This window comes from Colius striatus, chromosome 5, assembly GCF_028858725.1.
Source record: "Colius striatus isolate bColStr4 chromosome 5, bColStr4.1.hap1, whole genome shotgun sequence".
Taxonomy (NCBI): Eukaryota; Metazoa; Chordata; class Aves; order Coliiformes; family Coliidae; genus Colius; species Colius striatus.
The window spans coordinates 51,739,094-51,752,978 of record NC_084763.1 but is presented as its reverse complement, the minus strand read 5'-3'; the positions used below and the strand labels follow the sequence as shown (position 1 = coordinate 51,752,978).

General features: G+C 41.3%; 1 protein-coding gene across 3 annotated transcripts in view; it reads left to right on the top strand.

Moving 5' to 3' along the window:
* KIAA1217 (KIAA1217 ortholog) overlaps nt 1–13,885 on the top strand; it is a 356,921-nt gene that overhangs the window by 147,407 nt on the left and 195,629 nt on the right. The gene's annotated exons all lie outside the window — the stretch shown is intronic.

Below are 13,885 nucleotides of genomic sequence, written 5' to 3'. Positions count from 1 at the left end.
CTCTAGTTTTCTAACAAAGCTTTTAATTGGTATGCTGTGACTAATGAGCATGAAGTCCCAGAGGAAATGGAGCAGAATTTCCCATTATTCACCGAGATGAGATTCAAGCACATAGATTATCTGGGCTTGAACTCCAGGATAAACCAAGGTCAAAGGCTCCAAGTATAATGGAACCTTGTAGCTGAATATTTTGCTTCCATAACATTATATTAATAGTTTCTCAGCAAACTTGCATTGCCTGATTGGTGGCATTGCACAAAGTGTAACTGGCATTTTGCTTGGACATCAGACCAAATCCCTGACCCTTCACCATTAAAGTTCCCATAAAATTTGAGTGCTGCTGACCTGCCTTCATTCGAGTTTGGGTAACAATGTGTTGCGTAGTTTTGTGGGATAAATCTCTCTTTGGTTTCAAGAGGAGAACTTGCTCTTCATTCTTCTGAAAAACTATTACACAGTGTTGCTAACACAGGATTGCTGCCATATGGTGCACCAGAAATGGTTGCATTTTTGTTGGGAGTAAGAGCTCTGACTCAGATTTGAGCATATTCAGGATCACTTTGCTTTTGAGATTAGACAAGATAGGATGTAGTGAGACTAGCATACCTATAGGCTACATCTGCCAAGTAGAGGAAAGTAATTATCTTCTGTGCCTTATGTTCAGCACACCTACTGAGTGTCCCCAACAGGAGCAATATCAAAGACGACTTAAATTAACTTAAAAATGTAGAGTAATATTTATATTGACACTGGAATTGGTGGGGAAAATTATGATTAGCCTTCAGATAAAGTCTATGGAATAATACTTTTACAAATTCACTATTGTAGTATTTAACCCAATTTCCAAGTAATGTTTTCCTCCTTTCTGAGAGAGTCTCGGTGTGAGCTATGTTTTGCAGGGAAGCCACCAAAGCCAAAAAAGACAAAAAGATTGGTTTTGGAGTTTTTTTGTAAGAAAAGATAGTTTCAGTAGGGTCAGTTCCCTGACCTGTCACAGTTCAGCATGTGGCTGTGCAGAGCTTTGTGGGGACAGGCACTTTCAAGTGAGAGGCTGAGGGAAGAAGGAATGCCTTCTTGCTGTGACATCACTAGCTGATGCCAGGTTAAAGTCCATGAAACTATTGCTTATGTATTGGAAAACCAGGTTTAAAGGAAAAAAAAAAGTCTAATTTCTCTTCCATGTTGGAGCTCTTCCATTGCAGAAAAATACGATGGTCTGAGGCAGGGACAAGATGTGTGGGGTAGGTCAGTTCTTCTCATGCAGATGGTTCCTTACCTCTTCAGCAGCTGTGCCTGCATGAAAGCAGTCTTTGGTTTGCTCCTCTCTTATGTGGATGGTTTGCTACATTTCCTACCTCAGGGAAGGTGGTTGCCTTTGGTGGGCTCTTGCAGACCCTCTCTGTCCTCATCCTGTGAGGGAGTTACCAGGGGTGTTGTCACTTCTCATGCTTGATGCTCTTGTGTCCAGTTTCTCTGGGCAGTGGATGTGTGTGTTGCACAGCTTGAGATGCAGTGAGGCAGCAAGCAAGGAATTCTGGGCATCTTTTTTGAGAAACAAGATGTTTAATGCTTCAGCAATATCTTGGCCAGTTGTTTCACAATACAGAATTGTTTTCTTTATATATTAAAGCATGGTACTTATTATTGCTTTAAAGCCTAATGAGAAGGGAAGGGAGAGGTGAGTTTAAAGGTTTGGGATACATTTGCAATACAGATAAGAGAGCACAACTGACGTGCTGCCATGTGGTATGAAGTCCATCCATTTACTGATCCAGGTCACTGTAGTTAAAGGACATAGAACCAAGGGCGTTGCTGTGAAGGTTAGTCCTGTCTTTCGTTTTCATTTGACAGATTTGGTGAAATGCAGATCATGGATGTCAGCTAACCACTATTACACTGCAGGTTGTATTCAGTGACCCTAGCACTAATTATTGCTACAGATGCTACAGCTTTGATCTGTAGAACACTTTTTGTCTTGCAGCAATGCAGAGTGCCTTACAGCCCTGGGGCAAGCCAAGCAGCTGGATCCCCCCGAGCTGGATGATATGAGGGGCTGTTGGAGCTCCCCAGCACAAGCACCTGGCATCAGGGCTGCTCTGAAGTTCTGGCATCTTGTTTTTGTTTAGGAATACAAGTCTGGAGGGAGGATTCCTGTGTCCAGTGCAGCCACTATGTCCCAGACAGCAACAGAATGGAATCATGCTCACAGATTTCTCAATTTCCAACTCAAAAAACATCTCAATTTTCTTACTGTATATATTGGAAAGCTGTTTGGTCTGTCACTCCTGTCCTTAGCCAGAATTGTAGCATTCCTGCTGTGCAAAGAGTGTTTACCTTTACCACTTGAAATATCTCTTGTACTGCAAGGATGGAAATGGTTATGGCCAGCCTGTTTCTCTGTCTAGGGAAACATTTGGGAATACCCTCTCCCCCTTTCTCTCTGTTTTTTTGACCCCATGTGCTGTCATGACAATCTAAAGAAGTCACTTGTGTCTTTTTATTTTCATGATGATGTGATGGTTTTGCCTGGGCCAGATTTTGGTAGTGGTGGGGCTACAGGGGTGGCTTCTTTAAACAAAAATCTGTCAGAGGCTACCCCGTGTAGCTGGCAAGGCCAATGCCAGTCAGTTCTAAGATGGACCTGCTGCTGACCAAGGTCTGGACAATTAGTGATGCAGATAACATCTCTGTGAATAACATATTTGAGAGGGGAAGAAGTTGCTGCACAGTTGCTAAACTGCAGCAGCTACAGGGAGTGAGACTGTGAAAACATCTCCACAGGCACCAAGGTCAGTGGAGAAGGATGGGGAGGAGGGTGCTTAGGCCCTGAAAGAAAGACTGCCCATGGTGAAGCAGCTGTGCCCCTGCAGTCCATGGAGGCCACTGGGGAGCAGAGATTCACTCACAGCCTGTGGAGGAGCCCACGCCAGAGCAGGTGGATGCCTGAAGGAGACTGTGGGAAGCTCACCCTGGAGCCAGTTCCTGGCAGGACCTGGGAGCCTGTGGGAAGAGAGGAGCCCACGCCAGAGCAGGTTTGCTGTCAGGACTTGTGATCCTGTGAGGGACCCAGGCTGGAGCAGTCTGTCCCTGAGGACTGTTCTCCTGGTGAGTGAACCACGTTGAGGCAGGGTGTGAGGAGCTGCCCCTGTGGGAAGCGCCATGCTGGAGCAGTTTGTGAGGAACTGTGAGCACCCAGCCAGGGCTAAACCACCACAGAGGATGAGAAAGAAGTGACTAAAAGTTTGGTTTGGGACCCACATCTTGATGTTCCATGTGAAAAGCACTACCCAGCAAAAGCTCCAACCCTGTGCCTTTAAAAAAACCCTGTGTTCCCACAAACTTCAACACGTACTCAAACACATAAAAGCCTTAAGGATTTGTCAAGCAACAAAAACTGCTCTTAAGAGATCCCACAGCTGTATTTCCCTTAAAATTGAAAACAAGTCTTATATTGTTTTGCAAATGAGATTTTGTCAGCTGTATAGAAATGACCTTTTTCCAGTCAGTAGTTCAGCTGTTCGTAGAGGTGTATATGGAGTAATATCAGTTCTTGAAGAAAATGAATGTTAATTTATGCTAAATGTTCAGTATTTTCACATTTGAATTGTTGGTTTTATTGTTTTCATTAAAAGCCTTAAAACTTTCTTCTGGATTTTAAACTTACATTTTGAAGAGCTATAAAGCCATAGCCTTTAAGATTCTTGCCTGCTTTGCAAAACGAGGGTTACGGTGTTTGCTTTTTTACTGCTTTGAGAGATACTCATATCCCAGTAAAATATAGCACGTGGGTTAATGTGGATCTTCACTAAGCAAATGTAAAAGTCAAACTTTATAAAAGAGTGAGAAATACTTGAATTTCTAACATCTCTCTGGAATGAGCTGCCATCTACTACTTTGTAGCGCTTGGTTTGTTGGAAAGACCAGAAGTACAAGCGTTATTGACTTAGTCCGGTGCTGAGTGTAAATTCACACAAAGAAGAGCAATTTAACATGTGACTGACCTTTACAGTGTGAAATGAAGAAACGCGCTGTTAAGGTTACCAGAGTGTGGCAGGATGTTTAATCAGCTTCTTTGCTTTAAAGAACAGTAGGAAGGAGATGATGTATTAAAGATGATAGCTTCTTGTAGATTTTAACTCGTAATGCCAGGATCTGAGTACAATAGCAGATTAAATCTCTGTAGGGGAACTTCCTACTGGACTTTCTATTTTCAGATGTTTGTGTCTGTTTCTTCCTTCACTTCTCATTAGTTTGCTTTTGCTCCCTTGAAGACTTGAGTTGTTTTTCTGAGATCTACTTCCAAACTCTGATAGTGCATTTCTGTTCAAAATATTCTTTTTCCCCTCCGTTTTGTAGTAAAAGGCAAAAGAAGATTGTGTGAGTGGAGTCATGCTTTTGCAGCTGAGTAGGTAGTATAGTCTGGTGTTCTGTGCATTTGGCCTGTCTCTCAAGTTTGAAAACTCCCTGTAGCTGTGAATGCCTCCTCCAAGGCATGAATACATCCCTAAGTTAGATGGTTTCACCTGACTGCCTTTTCTTTCTGCCCAACACAGACTGGTTCCAGGACAATTCTCTATTATAGGAACTGCATCCTTTTTCTCTACTGTGTTCTGTGCCCTGTCTTGAGTGATTACTAGATGATCTTTCAAAGTCCCTTCCAATCCTTCAGATTCTGTGATTAATGTACAGTAGGAGACTTGATTCTAATACATCTCAGACCTAGCACATCTGGGGTTATGATATGAATTTTGATTACAATCAGACATTCTTCCCCATCTCTTCATGCTCAGGATGTTGCAGTTCTATGCAACAATGCCTTCTCCCCCTTCCCTTTTATTATGTTTCCAGGGGTCACATCTCTTGCATTTCAGTGTCTTTCAAAGGTCCATTTTTATGTCCATTCTGATTTTCTATTCTAATCCAGGTGATGTGTATGCATTTTCCAGAAGTTTCAGTAACCACTTCTTTATCTGTCATTTGTATTACTGGATCATACATTTACTACCAAGTCTCACCCTTATGCTAGTCAATATTCCTTATTTTTAATAAGGTGTGTTAACACGGTAAAACAATTACAATATTACAGAAATATGCTCCTGATAGTCTTGTACCTTTAGAAGGATGCTCTTCTTTTTCACTGTCATGATTTTTCTACATGATTCAGCTTCACAGTCTCCTCTCTCAGATGTTTATCTACTTCCACTGTCACCAATCTAAAGCAGCTCGTCACTTTTGCTTGCTCTTGAACCCACTGGTGGAGTTTTCCTGATTCTGTTTTTATTGGGTTCTTGAGTTACAAGTTTTTAACTTCCTTACTTTGTCAAAAGTACTCCAAGTGCTGTGCAGCTCCAGTGTTGTTAAACAGTGACTGTATTTTGTCCTTGTTTGTTGTGAGGACACAGCCAGATCAGAGCAAGAATTTAAGTCAAATGACTCTAAAAAGATTGTAATCTTAGAAACCTCCTGGAGAAGACACAGGAGTGGGTGTTTTCCCTGATATTCAGCAGTCTTTGTTATGCTGAATCTCTAGCTCCAAGTAATGACTGTGTCTTCAGCATCAGATCTACTGCCTGCCTCTTGTGATGCCAAACAGTCCAGCACAGTCAGTGAGATGGTGATAGCTCATAGTACCCACACACGGTGCATTTTAAATGCATTCAATCCAAGACAATAGCCTGGACATTCAATCCAAGTTGATAACCTGCTGAGCACCTGCTGCTTGTTCCGTGGTCTTAATCTGCCCTTAGACTGGAGAAGCTCTTGGTACAGTGCTGTCACCACAGAACTAATGTGAGCATGCACGTTTTTGTCTCTGGGCTCTTCTCTGACTGTGTTAGTTTGTCCATGACTTCCCCTTGCCAGGGTGGTGTCCTCACTGTGGGGTTGAGTCTAACCGAGAGGCAATAACTCTCACAGTTCCTGCTGACACTGAGCCACCACAGACCTGGGACAGAAGTCCAAGAAGCAAGGAAGTGTGAAGAAGAGTATTGGAACTGCTGTGTGTTGGATATGAGAAAGCTTTTTGCCTCCTCTAACTTCTAGGCACCTCTTGGGTCTGGCTCAGGTTATCTGGAAGACGGAATGAAATCTGTTTGAAAATGTTGCTGTCTGTGCCATAAGGATTGTTAAAAGCAGAAATATAAGCATTAGTTTATTAGTTTTAAGAATGGTTTAACTGAGGTAAAATCATTAGCTATATCATTGAAACAAGTCTCAATGATACTGGTATGTTTCTCCTGCAGAGGAGCCTGATAAAATGCACTACAGTGTGTTATTTAAGGGACTGTGCTTGAGAAGTGCAAGGTTATGTCTTCAAAGGCTATTTCTGTAGCAGCTGTGGCAAAACATTCATGCACAGCCACAGCACGTTGTCAGAGGTTACACTTTGTGGAAGGGAACTAAGGCAGAACAGAATCACACCAAGTTTTTGGAAGAACTGGGATGAAACTTTTGAGTCTCCATTTCAGCTGTGGTGTTTGAGCCTTGCAACAGCTGCTTCTCCCCGCCTACGTTCTAGCTGTGTCCAGGGTGACTCTGGCAGAAGAGGCTACAGTTGGTAATAGTTTATATTAAACAAAACAAAAGCAGCAGCAAACAAGCCTTCTGTAACTTCATAATCAGAGATAACACGATGAGTAAAATGAGGAAATGTTAAAGAGCATTACAGAAACTCCATTCATTGCTAAATACCAATTTCATGCAAACTAGATGCAGCCTGTTACTGAGTCCTGCCACTGCTCTCCTTCCATGTCTCTTCCAAGCTGGGCCAAAATCTGTGTGTATAGGAAGGGTGACTGCACTCTTTTTACTCCCCAAGGATGCTTTCTGGGCACTCTAAAATGAGATCTCAGTTTTGCAGAGCCCTGAAGACCCTTTGACAGGCCCTACATAGCTTGGGACCCTACTTTGAGAACCACTCTCTTGGATTTCAAATGTGAAATTAAGATAGCATCTGTTAGCATTTAGTCTGGTATTTAGATGAACCTGGATTTTTGTATGGAAACCTAATTAGTCTGAGACAGCACTCCTTTTTCTCATATGAAATAAAAATCATCATCAACTGAATAGATCTATAACGCATTTTATTGATGTTTTGGGAGGTGCAAGTGTTGCCAGTGTTAATTAAAATATTGTCACATGCTTTCCCAGGACAGGATTTCAGTATATTGGTGTGTTTTCATACCTTCTGCCTATATGGTAGGAGTTATCACTGCTAATCAGATGGCAGGTAGCCATGAGCTATCAAATGCCTCTCCTTGAGGTTTTTTTTCCCAGACGCACGGTCAGTTTTATTTCTCTGCATCCTAGTGGAGGGATTTTTACTGCCAGATAACTTGTGGAAAGATTTTTTCCTGTATTTCTTCATACTTTTCCCAAAAGAGAGTATCTTTAAATTTCAGCTCTTTTCCTTTGTCATGTTGACCCCAATGCTGTTCTTTCTGGATTTCCTGCACACTTTGTTTTTCCAAGTTTCTGTTTTCAGTTTGTGATCATTCTTTTGCACTGATGAGGCATCTGCCCATAATTTGCATTTCTCTATTGTGAAAAGTCACTTTGTTACATTTGAGGCTTTGAGTCAGGGCAGAATTCCAGTTTAGTCTGTTATTCTCAAAGATTGCTTTGGTTATCTAACTTCAGTGCCTGAATGAACAGCCTGGGCTCCTGATACAGTAAATTCAATCTCCATAGGGAAGTCAAGAGCACTTTACTCTTCTGGATCATGGATCAGATTGTCCTAAGTTGATCGAGGGTGGAAGAAGATGTGTCCTCAGGAAGGACTTAATTTGTCTCTTGCTTTTTATGGAAGATGATGATTCTCTCGTGCTGTTACAATTCTTCTGTCTCATGTATAAATATTAAAAGCCCAGATCATGGTTTCCCCGTTTCTCAAGTCTATAGCAAGGTCAGAAAAAGATAAGAGTAAGGGACTGGTAAATCTAGGAGGGGCATGGTGTGTGGAGGATGCTTATGATTAGTCATCCAATGCTACTGCAAATCTTGTACTTTTTTTTTTGTTAACACAGTCTCAACAGAAATGTCCCATGAAGATTCTGTGAAAGCTGAAGTACTCGTGGTACAGCAGAGCTTTCAAGCTTCACTATCAGATCCCATGGCAAAGGCATGGGCTACACAGGGATGATTCTGTCCTTCCACCCTTCTTAAGATGATTAAGTGATGATGCTGAGGCAAAAATCGCTTAATAATGCAGAGGGATCTCTAAGAGTGAATCTCATGAGCTGTTGTGCAAAGCCACTTTCCACAGCCTTCAAGAGAGGAGGGGATCTTGTCCAGACTGAGGAAATGAGAAGTGACAGGGAACATAATGTCTTTAAAAAAAAAAACCCCAAACAAACCCAAAAATGAAGAACCCCTCAATTTTCTGATACTGAACTCATCAATTTGACAAGTGGACTAATGCCCACCTTTCATCATTGCTGTAGACAATGCTGATCTCAGGGTCTAGCATATGGTTTAGCTATTGATTTGGATTCCATTTAATTGAGATCTTAAAAATGAGAGTGTTCTATGCAGCTCAGTGCACCTTTACACAGCCACTCAGTAAATACTTTGCCTTTTCCTTGCCTATTAATGATAACTGCTTAGTTGTCAGGAGTTGTCAGAAGGCCATTACCACCTAAGCCTTTTTATCTTTGTTGTTTGTTTCCTGGCTGTTGGCTCTATCTTATGGGGGTGAATTCCCAGGTCTCGCTGGCTGATGTAGAAATTTTACTTTACTGTTCATGGCAAAGGCAATCTGTCCACTGTTGCCCTCCATAAAGTGTCATTGGTTTATTTACAAGATTGGCTTATAAAAATACACATACAGAGTGAGTGAAAACTTGTTTCCTCACTATAAGTGATCTTAACAAAGATTTCCGGACTTGAAAGGCAAGGCAAGTAAGCATTATGCTATGATTTAGGTTTCTGCAGTAGGAAGTCTTTTAAAACAGCTCATAGAGATCTTCTTTCTTAAATGGCTGTTGACCTTTGATAAAGTGATGGTCAAAATTTTGGGAGGGGTGTTGTGTGCTTGGGCTTTTTTTTCTTTAGTTTGTGAGGGGTTTTTTTCCTGCCTGCAGATTTAGAGTTGCTTCCTTTACTGTTGAAGGCTGAGATTGGAAAGGAAGACTTACTGCAATCTATTTCAAGAATAGTCTGAGGAGGAGGAAATTCCCTTGTTGTTGCTAATAGCTGGTGCAGAATGCTCTGCTGGAGGAAGAGACTAGTTCAGTAAGTTAAAAATGTATGTGAAGTTTTGATTTGTTATCATCTTGTTATTATCTATATTTTCTATATCAGGAGCATAGTATGTTTTGTTTTCTTTGTTAAGGGGCAGGGGAACTGTGGGTATTTTGTATAGCTCTGAACTCAGTAGGTACTAATTTGGTGATCTAGCAAGGGTGAAATGGTCAGTTAGGAAAGAAAACAATAGGAGATCAACTCCTGCTTGTATGAGGAAGCATCAGCCTGAGCTAAAGTATCTCTGTCAGACATTAGCTGTGCATTTAATTATCTAGAAGCTTGGATTAAGACAGAGAGGTAATTTTGCGATCCAAGCATCTGTAATGTTCTTATCTTTTCAGATGTTTCAGGTTGCTTTAGGCAACTTCCATCAACAATTTAGAATCAAGGGCTCTGTTTAAATATCAATAGCAGGGCAATCCAAACCTCCCTGGAGGCAGAGCTAGATATCCTAGCTGAGCATATTAGAATGAGTGTATTTGTCTAGATGCATTTCTCTTTCACTTTAATCGAAAGTAGAGAGGTGTTCAAGGAATACCTAATCCTGTACTTTATCCAGAAGTGTGTGCTGTCATGCTGGAAGCAGACAGCACTGCAGGCAGCGGTCAGGGACCTGGGTACAAAGGCGAGATGAAAGCCTTTGTTCTCCTCCATTAGAGGATGAACATACTCCTATGCAGTGGGGGGGGGCTGGTATGTGTGGGTGTGCTGAAGCAGAGTAGGGTCCCTGAAGTCGCCTTACCCCCTACTCATTCCCCCAGGGCTGTCTGGGAATCCACTGTTGCATATGGGCTCCTTGTAGGAGCTGTTATACAAATGCCAAAGAGGCTTTGCAGCCCAAAAGCCTTAGTCTGTTGAAATTTCACATTTGTTCTCCTTTTGCTGCTCCTGGGAACTGAGGTTTGGTAAGCAAATGAGGGACTTTCTGAAAATTCTGTGCAGCAGAGCTCAAAAGAAAATAATTAATTAAAAGAAAAAGGGGAAGCCTTTTCCACTGGATAATTTATCAAGGTATTCTCTGCAACTCCTTTCAAGCCAAAAATGTGGCTGTAAAGTGTGAAGTTAGTTCGCTCGTTAAGCTGCTTGTATACTCAGGTGTGCCAACATCACACACTGTCCCTGTCATATATGTGCTAGCCTTTGAGAAGAGATTGTCTCATCCCATCCCATGTTCTGCTCTGGGACTTGTTTTTGTATCTTCTGTAGACAGTATCACCTGCACTGGATTTCTTCACGATCTCTGTCAGATGTGTGTGCCAAAATGGAAACTGGTAGTGTTCATTTCAGTCATGCATCCATTTAAGTATTACTCCTTTATAATGAACATTAAATATTTAACTGAGAAAGGATTTCTTCAATCCATTTGCAAGTGTCATTTGTTATATTTTGAGTAGCAGCCTGAAACCTCTACCAGAATTCAGTGGGCCATTATACCACATGTTGTATGAGAAATTCTTATGCCTCTTGATACAGTTTATAACTTCAAATTTCATTGATGGTGAGCAATAGAGAGAGATGCTGTGAAACATATATGTGTAGCTTTATATGTTTGTGCTTACAAGTGTAATATATCAGTAGTTCAAAGTTTAACCATGATCAAATTGAGAATGTCAGATTGCCTTCCAGCCTATCTATATGAATTTCTAAAACTTTTGAAAATTGTCAAATAAGTAAAGGTTACAGATTTTTTCTTTATTTTACTTTCCTTACATCACTTCCTTTCACTTTGTGCTTTTGTATTTCTTGCAAGTGAAAGCCCAGATTACATGTCTGCAAAATATGTTGGGTGCTTTTACTATGTTTCAGGCATTCAGAAATTTTAGTTATCTCTTCTGTTAAATAGAACTGCATCCCTTGTCATTCCAAGTGCTGAGAAATGGCATTCTAAAGCAATTCTTCTTGTACTTGTAAACAAGCTTCCATACAACAGTACTTTGAAAGTGTTTTTTAAATTGGGCTACATCTGTGTCTGATGAGAAAAGCATTAAAAACCAGTCAAAAAAAAAGCCTCCCTAACAGTCTCAAAATGCAGAATATGTATGCTCCACATATATTCAAAACTGCCTATCTTTAATTTAAATAGCAAAGATAAACCATAAATGCCCCCTTAAGCTTTTTCCATGAGTTTTACTGCTTTATAGACTTTGCCTGCCAAAATCCTTCATTCTTGTTTACAGTTTCCATGTCTGGGCAGAGACAGTTGTTCTCTTCCACACCCTGGCTGGAGCTATTGGGGTGTCACAAAACACCCAGAGCACCTGCTGCCCCAAGCCTTTGCATCTTCTTTAACCACTCCTTACCAGCTGGCCCCGGGGCTGGCACAGGCAGGGCTGTGGTGGTAGGAGGGCACTGCAGAAAGAGTCACAGCAGCCAAAACCCACCTGACTGTGGTGCAAAAATGTTTGGTTTAATTTAAGGTCAGAGAAGTGGCACAGGTAGGAGTGAACTATTGTAGCAGCGTTTCAGCAGAGTCTGCTAAATGCCTGCCACAAGTGGCAATGGTCACCAAGGTACAGGTGACCAAGTAGCAGAATTCACAGCCATGGCACCTGGATTGAGTGGTGGTGAGTTTGTGCAAGGTATGTGATACTGTCAGTGGACTTGCACTGAATTAGGATGATGGTGGCAGAAGCTGTGAAAGCCCAGCTGCTGACTGTGTGACCAGCAGGACCAAGGAAGTGATTGGCCCCCTGTACTTGGTGCTGGTGGGGCTGCACCTTGAATACTGTGTTCACTTCTGGATCTCTCACTAAAAGGAGGACATGGAGGTGCTGGAGCATGTCCAGAGATGGGAAATGAAGCTGGTGAAGGGTCCAGAGCACAAGTCTGATGAGGAGCCGCTGAGGGAGCTGGGGCTGTTTAGCCTGGAGAAGAGGAGGCTGAGAAGAGACATGATGACTCTCTACAACTACCTGAAAAGGAGGTTGTAGCAAGGTGCAGGTTGGTCTCTTTTCCTCAGTAACAAATGATAGTATAAGAGGAAATGGCCTCAAGTTGTGCCGGGGAGGTTTAGATTGGAGATTAGGAAGAAGTTTCTCACAGACAGAGTTGTTAGACACTGCCCAAGGAGATGGTGGAGTCCTCCTCCCTAGAGATATTTAAAAGACACATAGATTAGGTGCTGGCAGTGTGAGGTTAGTGGTTGGGCTGGATGATCTTAAAGGTCTTTCCAACTGAAATGGTTATATGATTCTATGCCTACTGGCAAACAAAGCCAGCACCTTTGGTAGGCAGCGCAGTACCGCCTACCAAACCAAACTTAGATAAATGAGTAGGGTTCATTAAAAAGGAAACTTTAATTACTGCTTTTTTTAACCTAAAATGTGTTTAGAAGTATTATATTGTGTAAGTAAATTATGGTGACTTTTTAGGAGGCAGTTAGGCCTCATATGTGTGTAAAATAGAAGTTAAAGCACAACAGAGAACTTAAGTTTATGTGGGAACCACCTTGTGCAGATATTACCAAGCAATATTAACTTTTGCCATAAGAGTTTAGCTTTGCCCCAAAATCTTAATATATTGGGTTTTCAGGGACTTTAAGTCAAAGTCAATGGAATTTTTAGGTTGGAATTTTGCAGCAAATTCTGATTTTTATACAAACTGGTAAGGTTCAACATGGTAAGAGGAAGTTCATCCATCACTAGAAATTGTGTCAAAATGAGTTGGAGTTATTGTTTGGATTTAAATTGATTCTGGTTTTATTTGCATAGAATACAAATTACTAGGTTATATTACAATGGCTAAATCTTGACAATAGCTTTGTAGGAAACAGACCATGTAAATGCAAAATCAGAATGGTGTGTTTTCCTGAAGTGGTACCATATGTTAGTTGATTAACAAGTTGTAGGGGTATTAGAAGATCTTGGCTGCTGGTAAGGAGGAGCATCTGTTTTCTAAGTCTTTTATCTAGTATATGTAAAGGCTTTGCCAAGTCAAGTTTAAGCTTTTTTTCTTGGTATATTAGCTATAAATTCCTTGGGTGTTCCATAGGAAACACTAGTGTATTCTTGGGGGTTAAATCTAACCCCATCCCTGTGAAGAAAACGCAGTAATGTTAGGAAGTAATGAAGAATATGCCACGTGTGGGTGTTTTACATGAGCAGTTCAAAATTCTTCCAGCAGCACAGCTTGTATTTGGTGTAAGACTTGATGCATTGTTTTATTTTTATCTTCAACCAGACATCAGCCCCAGTAACTAAAGAGCAATTACAGAAGTTGAATTTTCCTTTAGAACTTAGCAGTTCTCATTGATGGCATTGCCAAGTGCATGTGCCTGCCTGCATCATCAGTGCAACTACAAAAACAGTGTCAGGAGGTTTTACTGAATGCAATGTACCATCTTCCACTTCAGACTTATTTTGAGATCGTAAGTGGAGTTTAAGTGGTTAACAACTTCTACTCCTCTGTGTTCAAGAAGATCACAATTTGAGGTTTCCCAAACACAGCATCTAAGAGTAACTTTAACTATTCTTATCCTGATTTCTTTGGAAAAGTTTTTGGATTTTCCTCTCAGATGGTGATCTTACCTTAGCACTTTGCTTTGATGTGTCTTCAGGCTTGAGTTTGTGCACAGCATTTTGCTCTGAGTTAGCTGGGAGGAAGAGGCTAAAGCAGGAACTGGCTGGCTATCAGATGATGTAGA